This window comes from Artibeus jamaicensis, unplaced genomic scaffold, assembly GCF_021234435.1.
Source record: "Artibeus jamaicensis isolate MK-2021 breed Jamaican fruit bat unplaced genomic scaffold, CSHL_Jam_final contig_785, whole genome shotgun sequence".
Classification (NCBI taxonomy): domain Eukaryota; kingdom Metazoa; phylum Chordata; class Mammalia; order Chiroptera; family Phyllostomidae; genus Artibeus; species Artibeus jamaicensis.
The window spans coordinates 100,690-125,899 of NW_026521970.1; the positions used below are offsets into that span (position 1 = coordinate 100,690).

General features: G+C 38.5%; 1 long non-coding RNA gene and 1 pseudogene across 1 annotated transcript; both read right to left on the reverse strand.

Annotated features, from left to right (window-relative positions):
• The window catches only part of LOC119038992 (transcription factor-like 5 protein), a 44,875-nt pseudogene extending 27,310 nt beyond the window's left edge, over positions 1–17,565 (reverse strand).
• Positions 17,566–17,577: 12 nt separating this feature from the next.
• LOC128628496 (uncharacterized) lies at positions 17,578–19,534 on the reverse strand. Its single transcript, XR_008392895.1, has 3 exons — positions 19,308–19,534; positions 18,297–18,577; positions 17,578–17,607 (listed from the first exon to the last, which is right to left on the reverse strand). It is a non-coding gene; the product is annotated as an uncharacterized LOC128628496 (long non-coding RNA).
• Positions 19,535–25,210: the final 5,676 nt, after the last annotated feature.

Below are 25,210 nucleotides of genomic sequence, written 5' to 3' on the forward strand. Positions count from 1 at the left end.
ACTGTAATAGCATAATCAATAAAATATACTTTAAACAAAATAAATGAATAGATAAATATTTATTAACCTTATGCAAGATAGGCAGATAATAATTTAGTTTATCTAAATATAGATTTCATGGATTTTATCCATCCTATTATGTTTTGTTTTGTTTTTTTTTTTGGTTCATATCATCCCAGGATTTTTTTTAACTTTTTTATTGATTATACCATTACATTTGTTCTATTCCCCCCTCCATTCCACTCCACCCTGCATACCCCTCCCCCACCATTTCCCCCTTTAGTTCATGAACACGTGTCTCAAGTTCTTTAGATTCTGTATTTCCCCTGCTATTCTTACCCTCCCCCCTATCTATTTTCTATCTACTGTCTATGCTACTTATTTTCTGTACCTTCTCCCCCCTTCCCCTCCTCCCACTCCCCTGTTGCTAACCCTCCATGAGATCTTCCTTTCTATGGTTCTGCTCCTGATCCAGCTGTCCTCTTAGTTTGCTTTTGTTTTAGGTGTGGTTGTTACTAACTGTGAGTTTGCTGTCCTTTCACTGTTCATCTTTTTTATCTTCTTTTTCTTAGGTAAGTCTCTTTAACATTTCATATAATAAGGGCTTGGTGATGATGAACTCCTTGAATTTGATCTTATCTGAGAAGCACTTTATCTGTCCTTCCATTCTAAATGAAAGCTTTGCTGGGTAGAGCAATCTTGGTTGTAGGTCTTTGGATTTCATGACTTGGAATACCTCTTCCCAGCCCCTTCTTGCCTGTAAGGTCTCTTCTGAGAAATCCGCTGACAGTCTGATGGGAACTCCTTCGTAGGTGACTGTCCCCTTATCTCTTGCTGCTTCCAGGATTCTCTCTGTCATTTTAATCTTGGCTAATATAATTATGATGTGCCTTGGTGTGTTCCTTCTTGGGTCCAACTTCTTTGGGACTCTCTGAGCTTCCTGGATTTCCTGGAAGTCTATTTCCTCTGCCAGAATGGGGAAGTTCTCTGTTATTATTTGTTCAAATAAGGTTTCCACTCATGATTGTTCCTCTTCCCTTTCTGGTACCCCTATAATTCAAATGTTGGAACGTTTAAAGATGTCCTGGAGGTTCCTAAGCTTCTCCTCATTTTTCTGAATTCTTATTTCTTCATTCTTTTCTGTTTGATCATTTTTTTCTTCCTTCTGGTCCACTCCCTTGATTTGAGTCCCAATCTCCTTTCCATTACTATTGGTTTCCTTTGTATTACCATTCATTTCAATTAGTTTAGCTTCCATATGTTTCTCTAATTTGTGACTAAAATCAACCAGTTCTGTAAGGATCCTGATTACCAGTGTTTTGAACTGTGCATCTGAAAGACTGGCTATTTCTTCATCGCTTAGATCTATCGGTTCTGGGGCTCTGAGTTGTCCTAGAGCCATTTTTGGTCTATTCGTGCCGTTAAGTAAGCGGAGCGAAACCTTAGTTGTTTACCAGGACGGGGCGACCCAGGTTGCTGGTTTGTGATGCTGTGTGTGGGGGGGTGGTCAGAGAGGGAGCAATGGCGGTCCTCTCGGCTAGCCCAGTCTGTCCAGTCACACCACTCACCCCGGGTCTGTTTATCCGATCGGAATTGTGCGAGCCTGCTGTCCCGCGCAGGCTTCCCTCCTCACTGGTTATCCGCACGCAGATGCGCGACCGACCGCAGACAGCCCGCCTCGCCTCTTCCCTGTGTGCTCCCATAGCTAGCCCTCGATCTGCGCCTTCGGCTGCTCGTGCACTGCGCACCACCCGTTTGGGGATTTTTTCTTGCCAACCTACTCCGCTGCTGGCTTCGCTCCTATTACCGGTTTAGCTGAGCATTTCGTTTTCTTCGGACTCCGTATTGTCGATTTTCTGTGTGGCTTGGTTGTGTTTATTATTGTTAAAAATAGTTGTTCTTAGATTTGGTTGTGCACAGAGGCAAGGTGATTCCACCTACACCTCCATCTTGGCAGAAGTCCCATCCTATTATTTTGATGTGACTAATTTTTACTGTCTGCACTGTTACTTTATAGATCAAGAACATTCAAACTTAGATTATTCAAGTAAAATTCTATTTATTTGTAACTCAAGAAAGCACCCAACTTTTTAAAAAGTTAATTTAGGAGAGTAATCATCAAGAATATTTAAAATTCAAATAGATTCCAAGTGAGCCCTATGGTCTAGAGAAATGCAGAAAGTGTAAGATAGAAGCTGGATTTCAAAGACTTAATAAAAATAAGGAGGTAAATTATCATATTAATATTTTATGTTAATTATATCTTGAAATGGTAATTTCAGGTTAAAGAAAATATATTAAAATTAACTACCCATCTTTCTTTGTACTAATTTAAATGTGGCTACTAGAATACCTGAAATATATGTGTGGCTCACATTTGTATTTTACATTCTATTTTTATTGTACAGTGGTCTAGAGACTATCAAGTAAAGGGCTGTAACTTCAGCAATGAGAACAGAGCAGAGTAGATCAACAGAATACAGTTGAATCTCAAAAAGTAAATGATCTTAAAAAGTAAATGATTAATTTGTAAAGAAAGAATTAAAAATACTAAGGCAACCTGTAGTATAACCTGTGGTAAATTTACATGTGGGAAAAATATAACACAGCAGAAGACAGTAAGGTATTATAATATTTTTATAACATAATGTACTCCCTATGGACCTTCACAGAATTTTAATAAAAAGTCATGTGAAATGACCCTAACAATAAGAATAAATGTACATATATTTTACATATTCTAAATATGTAATATTTTTTAAATATGTAAAAAATAAATATTTTTTAAAATAAAATTTACATATTCTAAAAGTATGAAGATTTATAGCAGTAGTAACACGTTAATGTTACATAATATTAAGACAAAAATATCAAATTAAGTATTATTTATAATTCAATGATAACTAAAATCATGAGGAAATTATAATATCTATACTGCATAATGTTAGTGAAACTACTGAGGCAGGACAGTCATATTTCTGTCAATTATTTTAAGAAAAATTTAAAAAATAAGTAAATGCAACTGACTCAATCATGTACTTTTAAAGGATCACTCTGTCATGTTATAGCTCATCTTGTCATTAAAAAGCTAAGTGTATTCAGAGAAAATCTTATTATGAAGCTCCTAGAGGATTATAGGATGTTTTAAAATTTAACATTTATTCAAGAAATACCTTCTTCACAAGAAAAGCGAGTACAGTTTGGTACAATTTAAGTATGAATCCAGAAATCTTGAGTTGTAACTGAAAGTGGGATGCTATTTCAGGCAAGTAAAATAGATGACACATGAAATTATACATATATATATATATTTCTTTATTATTTCATGCATGACACATTAAATAATAAATATATGTACATATTTAGATCTTTTAGAAAATAGTTCTTTTTCAGAAAGAATTTTTGTCACCAAAAAAAAAATTCAAGCAATGACTAGATCAGAAGTTAGCAAATTTGTCAAAATGCAGACTGTAAATATGTCAGGCTTTGTGGGCTCTAAGGTCTGTGTCATAGCTACTCGCCTCTGCTGCTATAGTGCCATCTATTTCCTAATAACTCTCTGGAACAGAAATAACCTTTACAAATTCTTAGTCCATATGGTTGGGGTGGAGTTGGCTCAAATTAATTCCAGAAATTAGTACGTAACTTGGAGCATAACTAATTAGAGTATTAAATTTTTCTAACCAGATTGGCTCAAGGAAGGCCACATGACAAAATAGAGATAACAAAATGCAATTGAATTTTGCAATCATTTATTGACAGAGTGTTTGAAAAATAGTGCAGCTTCTGGTCAAGATGGAAATATAGGCAGACAAGGCTCAGCTCTTGGCACAACTACACCAAAATTCCAACTAAAATATAGAACAACCATCACTCAGGAACACCAGAAACCGAGTTGAATGGAAATCTGGCTGCTACGGAGTTGAAGAAATCACATCTGTCCAGACTGGTGGGAGGGGTGTGGACATGGGACAGGCTGGCCCAACACCCACATAGATAAAAAATTTGGGACAGATATCTTGAGAGGGAGGAGTCCCAGACCCACACCAGGACCCCCATCCCAGGATTCTAGCTCCAATAAGGTAAGTCCCCACAACTTCTGGCTGTGAAAACAAGCAGCAATTGAGTCAGTGGAGGAGGCTGCTGGAGCCCTAAGCAGTTCTCTTGGGAAACCCACATACAGACTCACCTACTCAGACTTTCTCTCTCTGAGCTCAACCACTGGGGTGGCAGGGAAATACTGAAGTCTCAGGGAAATACTGAAGTCTCTGGCAACAGATGAGCAGAGTCATTTGTCCCTTTCCTGAGCCCTCCTCCCACAGAGCTGACAGGCTTGTGCCATACCTGAGACTCCGTCAATCTGGCTAACACTGTGTGTCATATCTTGGAGACCCCCAGAGGCTCCACCCCACCCAACTTATGGGCTACCCTAGCTGCTTTTCCATAAGAATGGCTGGTCTTTGCTCCTAAATCCTATCAAACAAGCAACTGCTAGTTTCAGTGAGCCCTAGTGGCAGCCAGATTAGTCACAGCTTGACTTCATCTGGGAATCTCCAAGTCCAGCACAAGGGGCAGCCACCTCAGATTGTTTTACAGCTCAGGCAGGGTGCCATAGCAAAACACAGGTGAGGGCTGACCTTGGCCTATACTACCTAGGGAACCCCAGGGCCAATGCACCCAGATAGCCCCTGCACAGCTGATCCTCCATGGAGGGTGGAGGATGGTGGTCAGTGGTCACAGCCAGTCCTTGCAGCTGAATGGCCAGGCTACATCCCTCCCATTAATCTGCCAATAGTAACTAAGACTCAACTGTAAGAGGAGGGTGTACTCAGCCCATATGGAGGGCACACCTCAAGTACCAAGCTTGGGTGATATGGGAAGCTGTGTCACTGGACCCCACAGGACACCAACTACATTAGGCCACACTACCAAGACACATAGTCAAAGCAGCTCTTCCTAATACACAGAAACAAACACAGGGAGGCTGCCAAAATGAGGAAACAAAGAAACATGGCCCAAATATAAGAATAGATCACAAATCCAGAAAAAGAGTTAAATGAAATCAAGATAAGCAATCTATCAGATGCAGAAGTCAAAACACTGGTTATAAGGGTGCTCAAGGAACTTAGTAGCATAAAAAAGAAGAAGAAAAAGAATCCAAAAAATGAGGATAGTATAAATAGCATCTGGGACAACTTTAAAGCAATCCAACATTTGCCTCATAGCGGTGCCAGAAGGAGAAGAGAAAGAGCAAGAAATTGGAAATCTATCTGAAAAAATAATGAAAGAAAGCTTCCATAATTTGGTGAAGGAAATAGACATGCAAATCCAAGTAGCACACAGAGTCCCAATTATGATGGATGCAAAGAGGCCCACTCAGAACACATCACTATTAAAAAGCCAATGGTTAAAGATAAAGAGAGACTCTTAAAAGCAAGAGAAAAGAAATTAGTTACTAGAAGGTTGCCAGATAGGAAGGGGGAGAATGGGTGAAGAGATAGAAGATTAAGAAGTACAAATAGGTATAGTTACATAATAGTTATGGGAATATAAATTACAGTATAGGAAATGGAGTAGCCAAATAACTTATATGCATGACCCATGGTCATGAACAATGGTGGGAGCATTGCCGAAGGGTGTAGAGCACACTGGGTAAGAGGGAAAAGTCAGGACAACTGTAATACTATAATCAACAAAATATAATTAAAAAACAACAACAAAAAGAAAAATCGTATGTGTATTTCTGATTTAAGCAAACTTATTTTTGAAAATGTCCAGCTACACAATGTACTTAAAAACAAACTAAAAAAACAAGGCCCTAATGGTATCTAAATTATCTTATAGGACATGATGACACAATATTAAATTTAAGGTAAAAAATTTAATGTTGACTAAATCCACTAGGATTAGGCATCAACTAGGCAGTCGGAGAACATTAGCTCACTTTAGCAGTACCTAATAGAAGGGATGAAGCCAGGAGTTTGGAAACTACAAGTTCACAGTTATAAAACTACTTTCAGGGAAAATCTTTACATTTTAGAGAAAAGTAAACCTGAATTAAAAAGTTGCTATAGCCCTGACCGATGTAGCTCGGTTGGGTGTCTTCCTGCAAAGTGAAAGGTCACTGGTTTGATCCCTAGTCAGGGAACATGCCTGGATTGCAGGCTGGTCCCCAGGTGGGCATTTGCAACAGGCAACCATTGATGTTTCTCTCACATATCGATGTTTCTCTCCCTTCCCCTCCTTCTAAAATATAAATAAAATATATATATTTTAAGTTGTTGTAATGCTTTGGAAAAGCTAACAGAACAAGCAGAATATCATGGAATAAGGCCCCAATCTCTCTCTTCATCATTAATAATATCTAACATTGTTTACTGAGAACTTTATTTTCCCTAAGGAAAAATCTTATTGTTCTAACATGACTGGTCCATGAAAATACAGGCTTTAACATTACAAAAATTTTATTTGTTGCCAGCTCTGACAAACAATATAGGATTACCTAGAGAAGAATACAAAATATTCATCACAAATCAATCATACACTTACCCTGTTATTATGATCACTAACTTTCATGATAGGTTTATTTTTTCTAAGATCCCATATGGTGGCCTGGCCACTGGGACTGGCTGATGCTAAAATGTGCTGGACTTGTCTGTTCCATGCAATGCAGCTGATATCTTCTGGGGGCTATAAAGAATAAACGATTACAAAACATTCCTCAATTATAATCAAATTTAACCATAACACCTGATCCTCCTTTTCAAAAAACAGACTACTTAAAAATCTAATCTGTGTACTTCACAAACTTGCTTTACATTCCTAAATTCTCAACATATGCAACAGTTTTATATTGTCTCATCCACTAGGGATTTATTAAGCTCATGTTATAAATAAAGCCCTGTTTCTTTATTTTGCAAGTGCCACAAGGTGGATGGGAGACCACAATCAGATGTCGGTCCATATAACAACTAGACAGAGCAAAAGTTACAGCCTAGACAACTAGAAAAATATATTTTTTCTCTTTTTTAAAAAAATATATTTTACTGATTATGCCATTACAGTTGTCCTATTCCCCCCCTTCATTCCCCTCCACGCTGCACACCCCTCCCTCACCTCACCCCTTTTGTTTATGTCCACGTGTCACAAGTTCTTTAGATTCTATATTTCCCATACTATTCTTGCCCTCCCCCTGTCTATTTTCCACCTACTGTCTATGCTACTTATTTTCTGTACCTTCTCCCCCCCTTCTCCTTCTCCCACTCCCCTGTTGCTAACCCTCCATGTGATCTCTATTTCTATGGTTCTGCTCCTGATCTAGCTGTCCTCTTAGTTTGCTTTTGTTTTAGGTGTGGTTGTTAATAACTGTGAGTTTGCTGTCCTTTCACTGTTCATCTTTTTTATCTTCTTTTTCTTAGATAAGTCCCTTTAATTTTTCATATTAGGGCTTGGTGATGATGAACTCCTTGAATCTGACCTTATCTGAGAAGCACTTTATCTGTCCTTCCATTCTAAATGAAAGCTTTGCTGGGTAGAGCAATCTTGGTTGTAGGTCTTTGGATTTCATGACTTGGAATACCTCTTTCCAGCCTCTTCTTGCCTGTAAGGTTTCTTTTGAGAAATCAGCTGACAGTCTGATGGGGACTCCTTTGTAGCTGACTGTCCCCTTACCTCTTGATGCTCCTAGGATTCTCTCCTTCATTTTAGTCTTGGGTAATGTAATTATGATGTGCCTGGGTGTGTTCCTTTTTGGTTCCAACTTCTTTGGAACTCTCTGAGCTTCCTGGATTTTGCAGAAGTCTATTTCCTTTGCCAGATTGGGGAAATTCTCCTTTATTATTTGTTCAAATAAGGTTTCCACTCATGATTGTTCCTCTTCCCTTTCTGGTACCCCTATAATTCGGATGCTGGAATGTTTAAAGATGTCCTGGAGGTTCCTAAGCCTCTCCTCATTTTTTTGAATCCTTGTTTCTTCATTCTTTTCTGTTCGGTCGTTTTTTTATTCCTTCTAGTCCACTCCCTTGATTTGAGTCCCAGTTTCCTTTCTATCACTATTGGTTTCCTGTTCATTTCCCTTCATTTCAATTAGTTTAGCCTCCATTTGTTCCTCCAGTTTGTGACTAAAATCAACCAGTTCTGTGAGCATCCTGATCAGCAGTGTTTTGAACTGTGCATCTGAAAGTTTGGCTATCTCTTGGTCGCTTAGAATTATTGGCTCTGGGGCTTTGAGCTGTTCTTGAGCCATAACATTTTGGTCTGTTAGCACCTGTTATGTATGAGGGGTGGAGTCTTAGGTGTTCACCAGGATGGGGTGATCCAGGTCACTGGGTTGTGACACTGTGTGTAGGGGCGGGGTCAGAAAGGGGCAGTGGCATTTGTTCCACTATCTCTCAGATTTCTGTTCCCTCTGCCACTTCCCACAAGCAAATTTGGCCCTTCTGGTGTTGGTTCCCTGGTGTGTGGGCTTGTGTACCCTCCAGGAACCTGTGGGTCTCTTCAACGAACTCTCCTGGCACCTCGACCTCAAAAGTCTTTCCAATTGGTGCTTTCAGGCTCTAACTGCTGTCGCTGGGGCCCTATCCTGAGCAGTCTGTCTCACTGCTCGCTCCTTCACTTGGTTTATCTGTGCGAGAATGTGTGACTGTGGTCAGCCAGCCACCCTGGGTCCTCACTGGGTCTGGCCGTTGTCACCCCATGCCTGGTATCCACCAACTGCCACTTGTGCTCCTGGGTTGATCCACCCATCTTTCCTACCTGACCCCTGCTGTGCCACTGACTCTGCCCCTCTTACCAGTCTGGCTGAATGGTTTGTTGTTGTTGGACTTCTGTACAGTTCAATTTTCTGTCTTTTCACTGCATTTTTGTTACTAAAACTTTGTTTTCTTTAAACTTGGTTGTGTGAGGAGGCACATTGTTTCCATCTACTCCTCCATCTTGGCCAGAGAAAAATATCTTTATAATGGTCAACCACACACTATCCCTTATGTCAACCTCAGACTGGCAAATGTTAGGTCCCATTATCATTATAATGACTACTCAAATTGAGTAGTGTACACAACACAAAGAAACTGAAATAGGCAGCAGAAGAACTGTTCTTTCTCAACTTATCAAAAATACATAGTACAGCCCTGAGTGGTGCATCTAGGTCATTCCTCAAAGCGAAAGGTCACCAGTTCAGTTCCTAGTAGGGGCACATGCCTGGGTTGAGAATTCAGTCCCTGGTTGTGGTGTGTATAGAAGGCAACCAAATGATGTTTCTCTCTCTTTCTCCTTCCCTTCCCCTCTCTCTAAAAATAAATAATAAGTGAAATGTTCTAAAAATTACCTAGTATAGGGGATAATGCCTTAGAGCCATCACAACAGAATAAAACAGGTGACCTACCTGGAACCTGAAATTGTCTAGAACTCAATAATCCCATGGGTCTTTTTGACTTCAAGCTAGGGCTGGGTTGCTTTTTTAAAAATAAGTTCCCTGCTCTGGCTATGTGGCTCAGTGAATCTCTGTGACAGCCTGTGAACCAAAGGGTCTCCAGTTGCAAACTCGGGGCAAAAGCCTGGGTTGTTGGCCAGGTTCCCAGTAAGGGGTGCACAAGAGGCAACCACACATTGATGCTTCTCTCTTCTACCCTTTCCCTCTGTCTAAAAGTAAATAAAATCTTTTAAAAAATAAGTTCCCCTGAGACTATTTTTTTTTATTCTAAGTTTGGATTGTGTTAAAATACTATATCTAAAACAATTATTAAAGACGAGTTTTTTTTATTGTCTACTGTATGTCTAGTACATTGAATAGTCTCTGGCAGATGCAGTGAATAAATATTTGTTGTTGAAAGACTCACTGATACTTTGAAAAACACTGATTTAATACTTCACTGCCTGAAGAAAAGTCAATGACATCTAAACACTGATTTTAAACAAATATATTTAGTGTGGGGGAAAAAACCTGAAATAAATTAAAGGTAGAAGAACTGATTTTGGGTCTTCTGATCACAGCAAAATGTATAATACCTGTGTTTTGGCTCCTGGTATCATTGGAGTTGCAAAGTTGTTTAGATCCCAAATGTAAATTTCAGACTCATTAGCACCAGAGGCTACTAGATTAGTCTGCAATAAGAAATAATTAATAACTAAATAGCACTTACAAAAAATTAAAAGAACTCAAGTTAACTCAGTTCATATCTGGAAGGATCTGTCAGTTTGAGGTCATACAATTTTTCCATTTAATGGAAGAAGCAGAAAGCATGAATTTCTAACTACTATGAATAACTATAAATTTTAAATAGTTTCTTAGAAAGAATATAAAATTCTATTTAATGCAAAAAAGATAATGTGTGTATTGACATTTTAATACAAGACATTAAAAAATAATTACATGCATAAATTCTTAAACAATCATGCAACCCCATGGGGATTATCATTTGTGGTTTTAAATCTCTGGAAGGGAATCCCATTGTGGACGGCAAAAACAGATCACCAATTATTGCTTTCAGGCAAATACTGAATCCTAAAATAACAGCATGTATCTCCAGGTACTGCAAACCTAGCTTCTGGAGCCAGAACAAGGTAGTATTAGTAAACTCTCTCCTTTAAAATCCCTCACATAATTCTACCTCATTTACACTCAATCTTGTTCCAGGTGGCAGTATTTCTAGGTTTTCTCTGTTGCATACCTTTATGGTCAAAAAGACCCTAAAACTGACATGAAGTACAGCAAGATAATGAGTTTCATGCACTAATCTTCATCCTTTATTGTTCACTCTCATAAATTCTTCTCTGATCAACAGACATATAACTGAAAATAGAGGAATTCTATGGTAATAGGTACCTATAATACAAGATGTTAACCAAAAATCAGCAGCTGTTTGATCCAAGTAACAAAAGAACTAGCTTTCTAATCTAGAGTAAATAGCATAAATGGCAGAAATTAAGAAGTTTGGGCTTCAAGTATCCATTAGTAGATGAGTGGAAAAAACAACTATTGGACATTTACGCAATGGAATATTGCTTGGCCATTAAAAAAAAAGGATGGTTTACCCTTTGCAACAGTATGGATGGACCTGGAGAACATTATGCTAAATGAAATAAGCCAGTCAGAGAAAAAGAAATACCATATAGTTTCATTCATATGTGAAATCTAATGGACAAATCGAATTAACAAGCAACACAGAGACAGACTCATATATGGAGAACAGATGACAGCTAGTGGAGGAGGAAAGGTAAGGGGGTGGTGAGACTGAGCAAAAAGGTAAAAGGACTCCTGGACATAGACAACAGGGTGGTGATTGCTGGGGGTATGGGGTATAAGTGAACTACATGGTAATGGAAAACATATAATAAATATTATATATTTAAAAAACAAGTTTAGGCTTTAAGTTCTATATCTTAGGTATCTACTTATAATACAAAAAAAGTAACTAATATGAACTTTAAGATAATAGTTATACTTTTTGCTTGATAGACTCTAGTAGTCTATTAACTCGAGACCTTTATTAATCTATATATTTATAAAATTAATATTCAGTAATGATTATAATGGTAACAGTAGAAAGACTCTTAATTGTCTATTAATTAAATTTGTATTTTATTTGTGACACTAACTTTAGTTGAGTTCTGATAATCCACTACCATCGGACCAGCCTGTATTTTATTTGTGTATATTTCTAATTATGTCATAGAGTAGTGACCTCTTTGTCATAAATGCCAAATTTCTCAATTAATAAAACAGTGGATTAACCCAGACATCACAGCACCAACCCAATGTTGCATAGTACAAACTTGGTTTCCAACCTATGGGGCTCCTAATGCAATCTACATTGGCACACATTCTTAGCTTTTCATTCCAAGACTGAGGCATAGTAGATTCATATACTTATTACAAATATATAGCCCATATCTCAAGGGTTGTAAATAAATATCAAAAGTCTAACCTGGAAGATGTTCACATCCAAGGCTCTCACTGGGCCAGTATGCTTGTCATTTTGGGCAATCACAACTTCCTTCTCTCCAGCTATAATTTTAGAAGGATCATAAAGAATAATATTTCCATTTTCACCACCTGCAATCAGAACTCCAGAGATATTTCCTTTGGAATCCATCTTATGAAGCCCCCAAATCAACTTGTGGTACCTTTAAGAGAAAATGAATAAAGCCACTAATTTTTTAATTAAGTCAAATAAATGTAGAATTTAATTTGAAGTCACACATTTAATTCTTCACATATTCATAAATACTGCCAAAACACTGCTTCTCCTCTAGTCCTGGTAGCTGTGAATGACTTGGTGAAACAGCGCTTTCATTATTATACTCATGTTCATATTTGATTTTAAAATTTAAAAGAGTAAAAATATGCTTTTGTAAGAGGTAATACAGTGTGACAAAGTGTACTTGATCTGTGTGTCAAAGATACAGGGTTACAAGTGGTTTCATCAGCTAGAAACTGTTAGGTCTGGGCAAGTTAGTTGATCTTTCTAGGCCGCTTCTGGTTTATCTGAAAAATAGAGCTCCAACCACTTCCCTTGATTCTATTTGACTATGGAAGTATTCACCAACAAGTGATTTGTTAAACAGTAAATGTGAAGGGAATCATCTAAAATTCTCTAAGAAAGTCCTGGCTGGCATGGCTCAGTTGGTTGCGCATCATTCTGCAAAGCCGAAAGTTGCCGGTTCAGTTCTGGTCAGGGCACATGCCGGACATGCGGGCCTGGTCTCTGGATGGGATGCTTGCGAGAGGCAACCGATCAATGCTTCTCTCACAAATCAGTGTTTCTGTCCCTCTCTTTCTCCCTCCCTTCTGCTTCCTCTATTTAAAAAAAATATTTTATTTATTTTAGAGAAAGGAGAAGGGAGGGAGGGAGAGTGGGAGAGAAACATCAATCAGTAGCCTATTGCATGTTTCCAACAAGGGACCTGGCCTGTAATCCAAGCATGTGTCCAGACCGAGAATCGAACGCTCAACCTTTTAGTTTTGGGGACCACGCCAAATCCACTGAGCCACACCAGCCAGGGCGAATAAACTCTTTATATAAATATAAAAAAGTAACTCTACTATATCATGAGGGGGAAAATACTGGAAACTGGATTCTCTCCTTCCTATCCCACATATTACAGTCAACAACTAAAAAAAATCAATAGACATGGACTCTTTTTTACTTCCACAGAAATTCACTAATATATTTTTCACAAAATATTTCATGTCATTGTGGTGATATTCTTTGCAGTTTCTAATAATGATATATTTATAGAAAACTAGTCACAAATCACAACATTCATTCAAATATAGCCACATGAATTTATGGTTGAATCTCATACTCATACCTGTGAGAAGAAGAGAAAGTGGCACAAGATTTCATATCCAAGGATGGATCAGAAAGGTTTAATTCAAATATCTCAAGGGAAGCATTAGTGCTAAATGTTGCATCCAATTGCTGAGCAGATGTTCCTACAGAAAATACATTTATGTAACTATGCATGCAAAACACAAAAACAAAAGACTCAGGAAACCATACAACATAGAAATTAAATGCATGTTTCTTAATGATCTCACCCATGAGTGCTGTAATAGTGGCTGGAATCTCAGCACACATACCACTGAGCAGATGTTTAAATCACTACAGCAATGAGATCCTAACTCAGGGCTCAGAGATGATGTTTATAAGCGGGAAGAATGAAGATAATTATTTAAGCCTACAGAACCTTTAAAAGCTCTATGTAAAAACAGTACCATGATTTACTATGCCTCCTTATAGTCACAAATGATATAACTCCAAGTCTTTTTCTATAAAAAAGCTAGCATCAAAATTGATCTTCATTCAAACTGATATTTAACAGTTTTGTTTACATGTATCTACTGTGCTTAATACTGGAGCAATAAAGATAAAACACACCTTGTATAAAGTGGGGAAGATACTGTAAATATATTGTGTTTAATGCTATGATCTATAAGGTGCTCTGGGAACACAGAGGAAGGTCACTGAATCCAGCTGACAGCAAGGAAGGAGGTATCTTGCCAGGGAAGAAGAGGCTTTCTAGAGATGAAGCTTGACTTGAATCTTAAAGAACAGGTATGAATAAGTCAGATGCACTATCTTCTCTGTTGAACTTACCTGTAGCTAGGTAAATGGGGTGATTCTGAGCAGGGCTCCATGCCTGCATAGCTGTACGATCTACTTCCTTTAACTTCATCCTGCTGAACAGAATATTTCACATAGAACTATACTGAACATGTAATATACAACATAAAAATACACTGGACAAACCATTACATCACTAATAATGCCCAAACACCAATAAATCCAATTCAGTATCATTTCTTGGGAAAGTTAAATGTTAGAAAGAAGAGACACTTGGTCAATTTTGAGACACATATAGGGCTATTCTGATGTTTACTGAATATAGTCTGTCAGCTAGAAAATCAGTGTGGAAAAAAATTGACTACACTCTGTGCTTCTCAGACAAGGATACTTGGCAACGTACCAGGGATAAGAGAAGGCACATAAAGCACAGGTGCATCTTCCTGGAGCAGGATCGTTCAATAAGAGCAGTTTTTAATATTAATTTTAAATTAGACTAACTACAAAGAAGAATATAGTAAGCCCACAGGTTTTAATGATAAAGCAGAAATTTTTAAAGACCTATTCACTCCAAACTACAATCCCCATACTACTAGTTTATATAATCTCTTTGTTAAAGTTACTTTCGTAGAAAAATTCAGGAAGTACTGTGCTATTATTAAAAAAAATATATATATATTATTCTATATAAATGCATTCACATGACACAGTAGTCCACTGTAAAGATACACCATAATTTAACTGCTTAGTCCATTAATGATTGCTATTTTTACAAAAGCAAAAGCTGAAATAAATGGCCATTGTACATATTATTTCATTAAGGGGCAAGGATAGCTATAAATTTCCAGAAGTAAAACTGCCAGGTTAAAGGACAAATGAGATTTCAATTCTGATGGATATTGCCATGTTGCCCTCCATTGAACTGTACTTTTTCACACTCCCAAGAGTAATACATGAATAGCTGCTGCCCTACAGCCTTACCAGAATACCACTATTTTTTTTTGTGGGGGGGCAGTATTTGACTTTTAACAACAGGACTGATCAGTGAAATATTAGCTCTATATAGTAGTATAATTTGCAATTCTCAGACTTTAAAGAATGTTGAACATAATTTCCTTCTCTCACCTTTATTTTTTTTAATTTTTAATATGTTTGTATTGGATTGTAATGTAACAGTCAATTTCTTATTGTGAATCTAAGGACTGAGCATTTTGGAACAGTAAAAGACACTGATAGAAAGGAAGCTGCAACCAGTTTTAAGAACAGCTGTGGTTTCTGTTCAATGGTTGGCATTGGTGTCTGGACCACTGTATACTCTTAACATTTTTTGAAGACTCCCAAAGGGCTGTTGTCTTTGTGGATTCTCTACTTATATTTATCAGAAGTTAAAACAGGCAGGATTAAAAATTTATGTATTGATGTCCTTAAGGTAACAGTAATAAACTCATTGATTACATGTTAACATGAGTAAGATTTACATGAAACACTGCTGTATTTTCCCAAACAAAAATTGAGAAGAATTGTAGTGTTGCCTTTTTTTGTGCCTGGCTTAATAAAACATAACTAAGTTCTCAAAAAATATGTTTATTGATTTTAGAGAAAAACATTGATGTGAGAGAGAAACAACTGGTTGCCTCCCATACATGCCCCAACCAGGAATCAAAGGGCTACCTAGGTATGAGCCCTTACCGGGAACTGAACCTACAACCTTTGGCATATGGGAGGACACTCCAACCTACTGAGCCAACTGGCAAGGGCTCTCTGTCTCTGTCATCTTTTCTATCTGTTCTTACTGTATCATTTGCCTATTTTTGCATTATGTTCTCAGACTTTATCTGTTGGTTTTGCTTATGTATTTTTTACCTTCCACAAGATTTAATTTTTAAAAATAGATGTTATTTATTAGGATAGTTTCAGGTTCACAGAAAGATGGAGTGAAAGTATAGAAAGTTCCCACATACCTCTCCTCCACCCCCCAACCACACTCTTCCACCATCAAAACCCTGTACCACAGTAGCACATTTATTGGTTTCAGGCAATGACCCAGCAAAGACACATCATTATATCCCAAAGTCCATTATGTACATTAGGGTTCACTCCTTGTGTTATACATTCCGTGGGTTTTGACAAAGGTATAATGACTCATACCCACCATGATAGTATCATGTAGAAGTTTCCCTGCTCTAAAAATTCTCTGTGCTTTCACCCTTCTCTTTCTCCCTCCCTCCTGGCAACCACTGATCTTTTTACTGTCTCCATAGTTTTGCCTTTTCCAAAATGTTGTTTCGTTACAATCATAGAATATTTAGCCTTTGCAAACTGACTTCTTTCACTTAGCAATAGGCATTTAAGCTTTCTCCATGTCTTTTTGTGACTTGACAGCTCAATTATTTTTAGCATGAAAAAATGTTCCATTGTATTGATGTATCATAATTTTTATTTTTTATACTCAGATTTGTCACTTAAAAATGGTTGCTGAAGCACAGGGTGGGGGAGGCTGGATTGGGAGAAATAGACAAAAAACTGTATTTGAAAAATAACTAAATAAAATTTTAAAAATTAAATGGAAAAAGGAAAAAATGGTTGCTGAATTTTGATTAGTTAGCAAGGACTTGTGCATGCCAGATTATGAATAAATTCACCCAGATTTTTCTTCTAGAAAATCCATCTATGGCTTATGCTCTACATTTAAATTTTGCCTCACTTGGAACATATCCTGGGATACAATGGATATTCAAAGTTTCTTTTTCTGTTATCACTCCAAAACTGTTTTTTGAAACATCTTTTTCCTACTAATTTTAGGTATCATTTTTATCATGTGCTAAATTCTTTTCATTAGGTTTATTTCTGAATTTACTATTTAGGTTTATATTCCTGTAAGTATTAGGATGTAGTTTAGGATTTACATTCCTCTATATGTTTAGGTTTATTTCCGCATTTCCATAGGCCCATTTGCTTACTGACAGGTTCAGCAGTCCACTGTTTTAAATACTGAGACTTTATATATGATTTCAGTAACCCCAACCCACTGCTTTCCCCCACCCTGTTTTCTTTGTTATCACTTTTTATTTTATTACACAAATGTCACAAAGGTTTTTGTCAATTCCAGAGAAAATGTTAGTAATTTTATGGAATCTACATCAAATTAATCAATTTAGGAAAAACTAACACAATGTCTGACTCTTCCTAGTGAGCACATGGTGTCTTCATTCAAGTCTTCTTTTTGTATCTTTCAGTATTATTTTAATTTTTTTGACATTGGATTTCCTTATTCCTATTTCACCTTTTGGCTTTGCTTGTAAATGTGGCTCCCCCCCCCTTCATTATCCTGTCTACCTTTCTGTTATTGTTATATAAAGCCTAATGATTTAATTAATTTTTTTATCCTGTTATGTTACTGAATTCTGTTTTTTGAGTAGTTTCTCAACAGATTCTTTTGTGTTTTCCACATATAGACTCATGTCATGTGCCAATAGTAACACTTACCTCTTTCTTTCAAATTGTTATTCTTCTAATTTGTCTTGTCCCAGTTGGCTAGTATCTGTAGCAGCACATTAAACAATAGTGATCACAGTGAGATTTCTTGTCCTGTTTTCTTTTCAGTGGGAAAGCCTACTGTATCACCACTGAGCATGATACTGGGATTTGAGATATATATACATATGTATACACATTGAGTATATATAATGTATGGACACAGCTGTTGATTACTGTTTTACTGAATGCTATCTATAAAGACTGGGTGTTGAATTTTGTCAAATGCTTTTTTATTAGGTAATTGGAGATGACCTATGATTCTTCTCTTTAAGCCTATCAATAAAACAAATTATACTATTAAATTTCCTAACACTCAATTATCTCATACCCTGAATAAACATCTCTCTCTCTCTCTCTCTCTCTCTCTCTCTCTCTTTTTCCCTTTTTGGTCCTAGAGCCTGAGGTATTGTAACTTATTGTGAAACTATGTAACCAAACATCTAAATATATCTACAGCATGTACACCACAGTAATGTATACCATATAACATGCTAACATCTCAAAATGAATTTCTACTACAGTTTTATGCAAATTATGGTAAGATTACCACGTGACACAATCTGAAATGGCACCAACTTCTCATAGCATTCCATGTCAATTTACTAGTCAAAATCCCTACTGGTAATGATGTTTCATGCATTATCATCTGAATATTTAAATTAAGCTGTTAATCTAGTAACCACAGTAATTTACCAGTTCAAATCACTGCATATGTGGATGTTAAAGCAGATGAGTAATACTGCAGGAAAAGTATTTCTAACTGAATAAACTTCTCTTGATCATGAAGCATTGTTTTACTGATGTGCTGCTGGATTCTACTTGTTTAAAACAGTTTTGCATCTAGAGTCACAAAAGTGAGCTTCAGTCTATGGTTTTCTTCTTTTGTGCAGTCTTTGTCAGGTTTTGGTATCAATCTTATACTTGCTTCCCCCAAATATGGAAGTTTTCCTTCTTTCTCTGTGCTCTGGAACAGTCTGAAAAGCAGCAGTGGAATTATTGGTTCTTTAAGGATTTAGAAGAATTACCCTGTGAAACATCTGGGCCTGATACCACTGAGGAAGTTGCTTCTTTAGTAATTTTCTCTTTCTTCGATGCAAACTGGTCTACTTGAATTTTCTTTATGCAAGATCACTTTTGGAAATCATAGTTCCTTGTGTTTTCATTACTATGATCACCTATACATTCTACAATTGCTCTTTGTATTCTCCACTGATCCAAGAATTGAGCTTAATATTGAAGTGGAAGAGCCTTAATTTTTACTACATTGTGATTTTTTGATACTATTTCTCCTTAATGATGCTTACTGAAGTTTTCTCTAGGACCTATATAGGTATTTTTGTGACTCTTCCATGAGACTAAACAGGGCAGTGCTCTGGCTGCTCAAACCTGAGTCTTGGCCTCTTGCCTTCTCCCCTGAGCAACATGAGCTTTCACGCCCTCTCCAGCTTCTCCACAAATGACCAGATCCTGGATTCCTTGCAGTCGCCCAGACACCAGGCCTGGCCGGCCAACAGTGTGACCAGACTCTATACGAGTGCTGGGCGCTTAGGCTCCTGGAACTGTGTGTCCCATTCCACCAGCGTGCAAAGTGCCTGGGGTTCCAGGTGCCTGGCTGTGGGGATGGCCTGGGGTGCAGAGGGCACATGGGGAATCCAGAGCGAGAAGGAGACTATGCAATGTCTGCATCACCAGCTGGCATCCTACCTGAAGAAGTGAGACGTCTGGAGGCTGATGATCGAAGACTGGAAAGCGAAATCCAGGAACACCTAGAGAAGAAGGGACCCTGGGTCAGACACTGGGGGCATTATCTCAAGACCACTGAGGACCTGAGGGCTGAGATCTTTGCAAGTTCTGTGGACAATGCCATCTTGCTACTGATGACTTCAGAGTGAAATACGTGATGGAGCTGGCCATGCACCAGTCTGTGGAGAGTGACATCAATGGTTTTCTGAAAGATCACTGATGACACCGATATCACTCAAATGTTGCTGGAGACAAAGATCAGGGCTCTCAAGGAGCAGATGGTCCTCAAGAAGAACTGCAAGGATGAAGTAGTCTACAAAACCCAGACTGGGTTTTGCCAGCTCTGGGTCGACCATGGAGTGGAACGCCCCCAGATTTCAGGACCTCAGCCAGATCACAGCAGACATCCAGGCTCAGGATAATGAGCTAGCTCAGAACAACTGAGAGGAGCAGTCTAGTACTGGTCCCAGCAGACTGAAGAGAGCACCACAGTGGTCACCTTATAGACTGCTGAGACAGGAGCTGTTGAGATGACGCTCACGGAGCTGAGACTACAGTCCTCTCCTTGGAGATCTACCTGGACTAAATTAGAAATCTGAAGGCCAGTTTAGAGAACAGCCTGGCCTTCAGCCAGGGAGAGAACAGCCAGGGAGAGGCCAGTTTAGAGAACAGCCTGGGAGGTGGAGACCCGCTATACCATGCAGATGGAGCAGCTCAACAAGATCCTGCTGCACCTGGAGTCAGAGCTGGCCCATACCCAGGCACAGGGGCAGCACCAGGCATGCGAGGGTCCTGATGAACATCAAAGTCAAACTGGAGGGTGAGGTCGCCAACTATCACTACCTGCTGGAACAAGGGGGAGGACTTCCATCCTGGTAACACTCTAGACAGCAGCGACTCTGAAATCCATCCAAGACCCACTACCCACAGGACTCTGGACAGCAAAGTGGTATCTGAGGTCAACACCACCAAACTTCTGAGGTGTTAAAACAACAGAAGTGGGGCATGTCATAGTAGAGAGGAGGCCAATAAGTAGTTCAGAGATCACTGAACATTTTTAAAAAAGGGTGATCTATTTTCAGGATCAAGTTCAATATTTCTTAATCAAATCAACACAATTACTTTATTGTTTACATCTTCTCTATACTAATTCTTTTCCATTTGATCTGTCTTGAACCAACAATGAATTAAAAGTCTCCTCACTAGCCCTGGCTGGTACGGCTCAGTGGACTGACTGAGGGCCTGTGAACCAAAGGGTTGCTGGTTTGACTCCCAGTCAGGACACGTGCCTGGGGTGTAGGCCAGGTCCCCAGTAGGGGATGTGTCAGAGGCAACCACACATTGATGTTTATCTTCCTCTCTTTTGCCCTCTCTTCCCATACCGAAAAATAAATAAATAAAATCTTTAAAAAACAAAGGTCTCCTCACCAATGCATTTGTGCCAATTTCTCCTGGTAGCTCCTGAAACTTGCTTTATAAAAGTTACTTTGTATTTAATACATCCTTATTTGGTAGACAGATACTCATAATGTAAAATATTAAGTATCAATCATTTTCGCTTTATAAAGTATTGTTCTTAGTTTTAAATAATGCCTTTGGGCCTGAATTAAGATCACATTATATTAAGGTGACTATTTAGATCAATACCTTAGTTTCCTTTTTATTTGCCTTTATGAGTATATTTTGTCCTTTTCAACTTTTGAACCACTGTGTTTTCACTGGCTGTCTTAAATTGTTTTAAAAAAGAAATTAAGCTTTGCTTAGTGAACACAAAGAAAGAGCTTTGCTCAGTGATTCTATTGGAAAATCCAACAGATCAACTAACAAGGCCATTTAAAATTTATTGATATGACAGATAAGGTCGTTCTTAGTTCTGTCTCATTTTGCTATGTTTGGTTTTAGAATTTAAAAATCCTTTCACCGTTGTCTATTTTTTGTGTGCACTTATATAATTTTCCTGACAATTAGGATGTTTTACTTTTGTTCTGACATGTAGTTCTGGTTTTATCTTTATAACTATGATTTTAAGTATTTTTATTTAATACCATTAATTGTCTAAAAGTAACTATGAGCACAAAAGAAATTAGCTTGTATAAAATTACTGTCCCTCTTGCACTACAGTTACAGTCAATAGTATTATCTTTCTCAGTGTTTACCTTTGTACTGTGAAATAGACTTATACTTCTACTAACTGATTTGTCAGCTTTAAATGATGTCCTTTGACTCCTGGCCATTACAGATGAGGCAATCCACAAACTTATTCTACCTCCAGTTCTCTTCCTGCTTTCCTGTTCTCTTAATATTTTTTAAAGAATTTATTTATAGGGGAGTATAAGGGAGTTAAATGGTAATGAAAAAATAAAAGAAAAAAAGATTTTATTTATTTGGTTTTTAAAGAAAAGAGAAAGGAAGAAAGAGGGAGAAAAACATCAACATGTGACATAATCATCCATTGGTTGCCTCTCGCACACCCTCAATTTAGGACCTGGCCTGCAACCCAGGCATGCGTCCTAACTGGGAATCAAACTGGCAACCTTCAATTTGCAGGACGATGCCCAACCCACTGATCTACAACAGTCAAAGCCAGGTCTCTTAATGTTTTCAAGTTTTATAACCAATTCCTGTATCACAAAATATTTAACATATATACTTTATTATTTCTATTTGAAAAATTTTTTAAATATATTTTATTGATTATGCCATTACAGTTGTCCCATTTCCCCCACTTCGTTCCACTCCACCCTGCACACCCCCTTCCTCCACATTTCACCCCTTTAGTTCATGTCCATGTGTCATAAGTTCTTTAGCTTCTACATTTCCCACGCTACTCTTGCCCTCCCCCTATTTTCTCCCCACTGTCTATGCTACTTATTTTCTGTACCTTCTTCCCCTTTCTCCTTCTCCCACTCCCCTGTTGCTAACCCTCCATGTGATCTTCATCTCTATGGTTCTGCTCCTGATCTAGCTGTCCTCTTAGTTTGCTTTTATTTTAGGTGTGGTTTTTAATAACTGAGTTTGCTGTCCTTTCACTATTCATATTTTTTATCTTCCTTTCCTTAGATAAGTCCCTTTAACATTTCATATAAGGGCTTGGTGATGATGAACTCCTTGAATCTGCCTCTCCATTCTAAATGAAAGCTTTGTGTCTTTTCATTTTATCCTTTTGGAAAATGGTATCTAGGCTTCTTAACTAGACTTCTGCCAAGATGGAGGCATAGGTGGAGATGCCGTGCTTTCTCCCACAACCAAGTTGAGAGAGAACAAAATATTAGTAATAGAAAACACAGCCAGAACACAGAAAATCGAACTTTTCGGAAGTCTGATAACAACAAATTCTTCAGCCTGACCGGTAAGAGGGGCAAAGCCAGCAGCTGGCGGAGCAGGGTTGCACGGGAAAACTTGGTCAGACAGACTCAGGCGCGCATATCCCAGGCGTGAGGTTGCAACGGGCAGACCCAGTGAGCGACTCAGTGAGCGACCGGCGTACCCAGCAAGGGTGCAGGGCAGCAGGTTGACTGTGGTCCCCCATTCGTGTGCAGATAGACCAGCAAGAGAGTGGGCGGTGAGATGACAGGACCGAGCATGCCAGAGCAGCGTGAGGCAGCAGAGGGGTCTGCCATTTCCCCGCTCTGACCCCACTCCCACATACAGCATCACAACCCAGCGACCTGGCCAACCCTGCCCTGGTAAACACCTAAGGCTCCACTCCTCATAATTAACGGGTGTGAACAGACCAAAAATGGCTTAAGAATATCTCAAAGCCCCAGAGCCAATAAATCTAAGGGACGAAGAAATAGCAAAACTTTCACATGCAGTTCAAAACACTGCTGATCAGGATGCTCACAGAACTAGTTGATTTTAGTCACAAATTAGAGGAACATATGAAGGCTAAACTAATTGAAATGAAGGGAATTGCACAGGAAACCAATAGTGATGAAGAGGAAACTGGGACTCAAATCAATGGAGTGGACCAGAAGGAAGAAAAAAATGTCCAAACAGGAAAATATGAAGAAACAAGAATTCAAAAAAATGAGGAGAGGCTTAGGAACCTCCAGGACATCTTTAAACATTCCAACATCTGAATTATAGGGGTACCAGAAGGGGGAAAGGAACAGCCACCAGTGGAAAACTTATTTCAACAAATAATAAAGGAGAATTTCCCCAATGCAGCAAAGGAAATAGACTTATAGGAAATCTAGGAAGCTCAGAGAGTCCCAAAGAAGTTGGACCCAAGAAGAAACACACCAAGACACATCATCATTACATTAGCCAAGATTAAAATGAAGGAGAGAATCCTAGAAGCAGCAAGAGCTAAGGGGACAGTCACCTACAAAGGAGTTCCCATCAGACTGTCAGCAGATTTCTGAAAAGAGACCTTCCAGGCAAGAAGGCGCTGGAAAGAGGTATTCCAAGTCATGAAATCCAAAGACCTACAACCAAGATTGCTCTATCCAGCAAAGCTTTCATTTAGAATGGAAGGACAGATAAAGTGCTTCTCAGATAAGGTCAAATTCAAGGAGTTCATCATCACCAAGCCCTTATTATATGAAATGTTAAAGGGACTTACCTAAGAAAAAGAAGATAAAAAAGATGAACAGTGAAAGGACGGCAAACTCACAGTTATTAACAACCACACCTAAAACAAAAGCAAACTAAGAGGACAGCTAGATCAGGAGCAGAACCATAGAAATGAAGATCACATGGAGGGTTAGGAACAGGGGAGTGGGAGAAGGAGAAGGGGGGGAGAAGGTACAGAAAATAAGTAGCATAGATGGTAGGTGGAAAATAGATAGAGGGGAGGGCAAGAATAGTATGGGAAATATAGAATCTAAAGAACTTGAGACACGTGGTCATAAACTAAAGGGGGGAATGGTGGAGGTGGGGGTGTGCAGGATGGAGGGGAATGAAGGGGGGAAATAGAACAACTGTAATGGCATAATTAATAAAATATATTTTAAAAAATGAAAGCTTTTCTAGAGAAAGCAATCTTGGATGTAGGTCCTTGTATTTCATGACTTGGAATTCTTCTTTCCAGCCCCTTCTTGCCTGTAAGGTCTCTTTTGAGAAATCAGCTTACAGCCTGATGGGAACTCCTTTGTAGCTGACTGTCCCCTTATCTCTTGCTGTTTCTAGGATTCTCTCCTTCATTTTAATCTTGGCTAATATAATGGTGATGTGCTTTAGTGTGTTCCTCATTCGGTCCAATTTCTTTGGGACTCTCTGAGCTTCCTGGACTTCCTGGAAGTCTATTTCCTGTGCCAGATTGGGGAAATTCTCCTTTATTATTTGTTCAGATAAATTTTCCACTTTTTGCTGTTCCTCTTCCCCTTATGGTACCCCTATGATTCAGATATTGGAACATTTAAAGATGTCCTGGAGGTTCCTAAGCCTCTCCTCAATTTTTTGAATTTTTGTTTCTTCATTCTTTTCTGTTTGGTTGTTTCTTTGTTCCTTCCGGTCCACTCCATTGGTTTGAGTCCCAGTTTCCTTCCCATCACTATTGGTTCCCTGTGCATTTTCCTTCATTTCACTTCCTGCAGCCTTCATTTTTTCATCTAATTTGTGACCAAAATCAACCAGATCTGTGAGTATATATTGATAATCAGTGTTGTGAACTGTGCATCTGGTAGGTTGGCTATCTGATGGTTGCTCAAAATTATTGGCTCTGGGGCTCTGATTTGTTCTTCTGATTGAGCCATTTTTGGTCAGGTCATACCTGTTACATAAGAGGGGTGGAGCCTTAGTTTTTCACCAGGGTGGGGCAACCTAGGTTGTGATGCTGTATGTGGGGGCTGGGTCAGAGAGGGAATAATTGCACTTGCTCTGCTCCCTCTTGGATTTCGGTCCCTTCTGTTGCTTCCCAC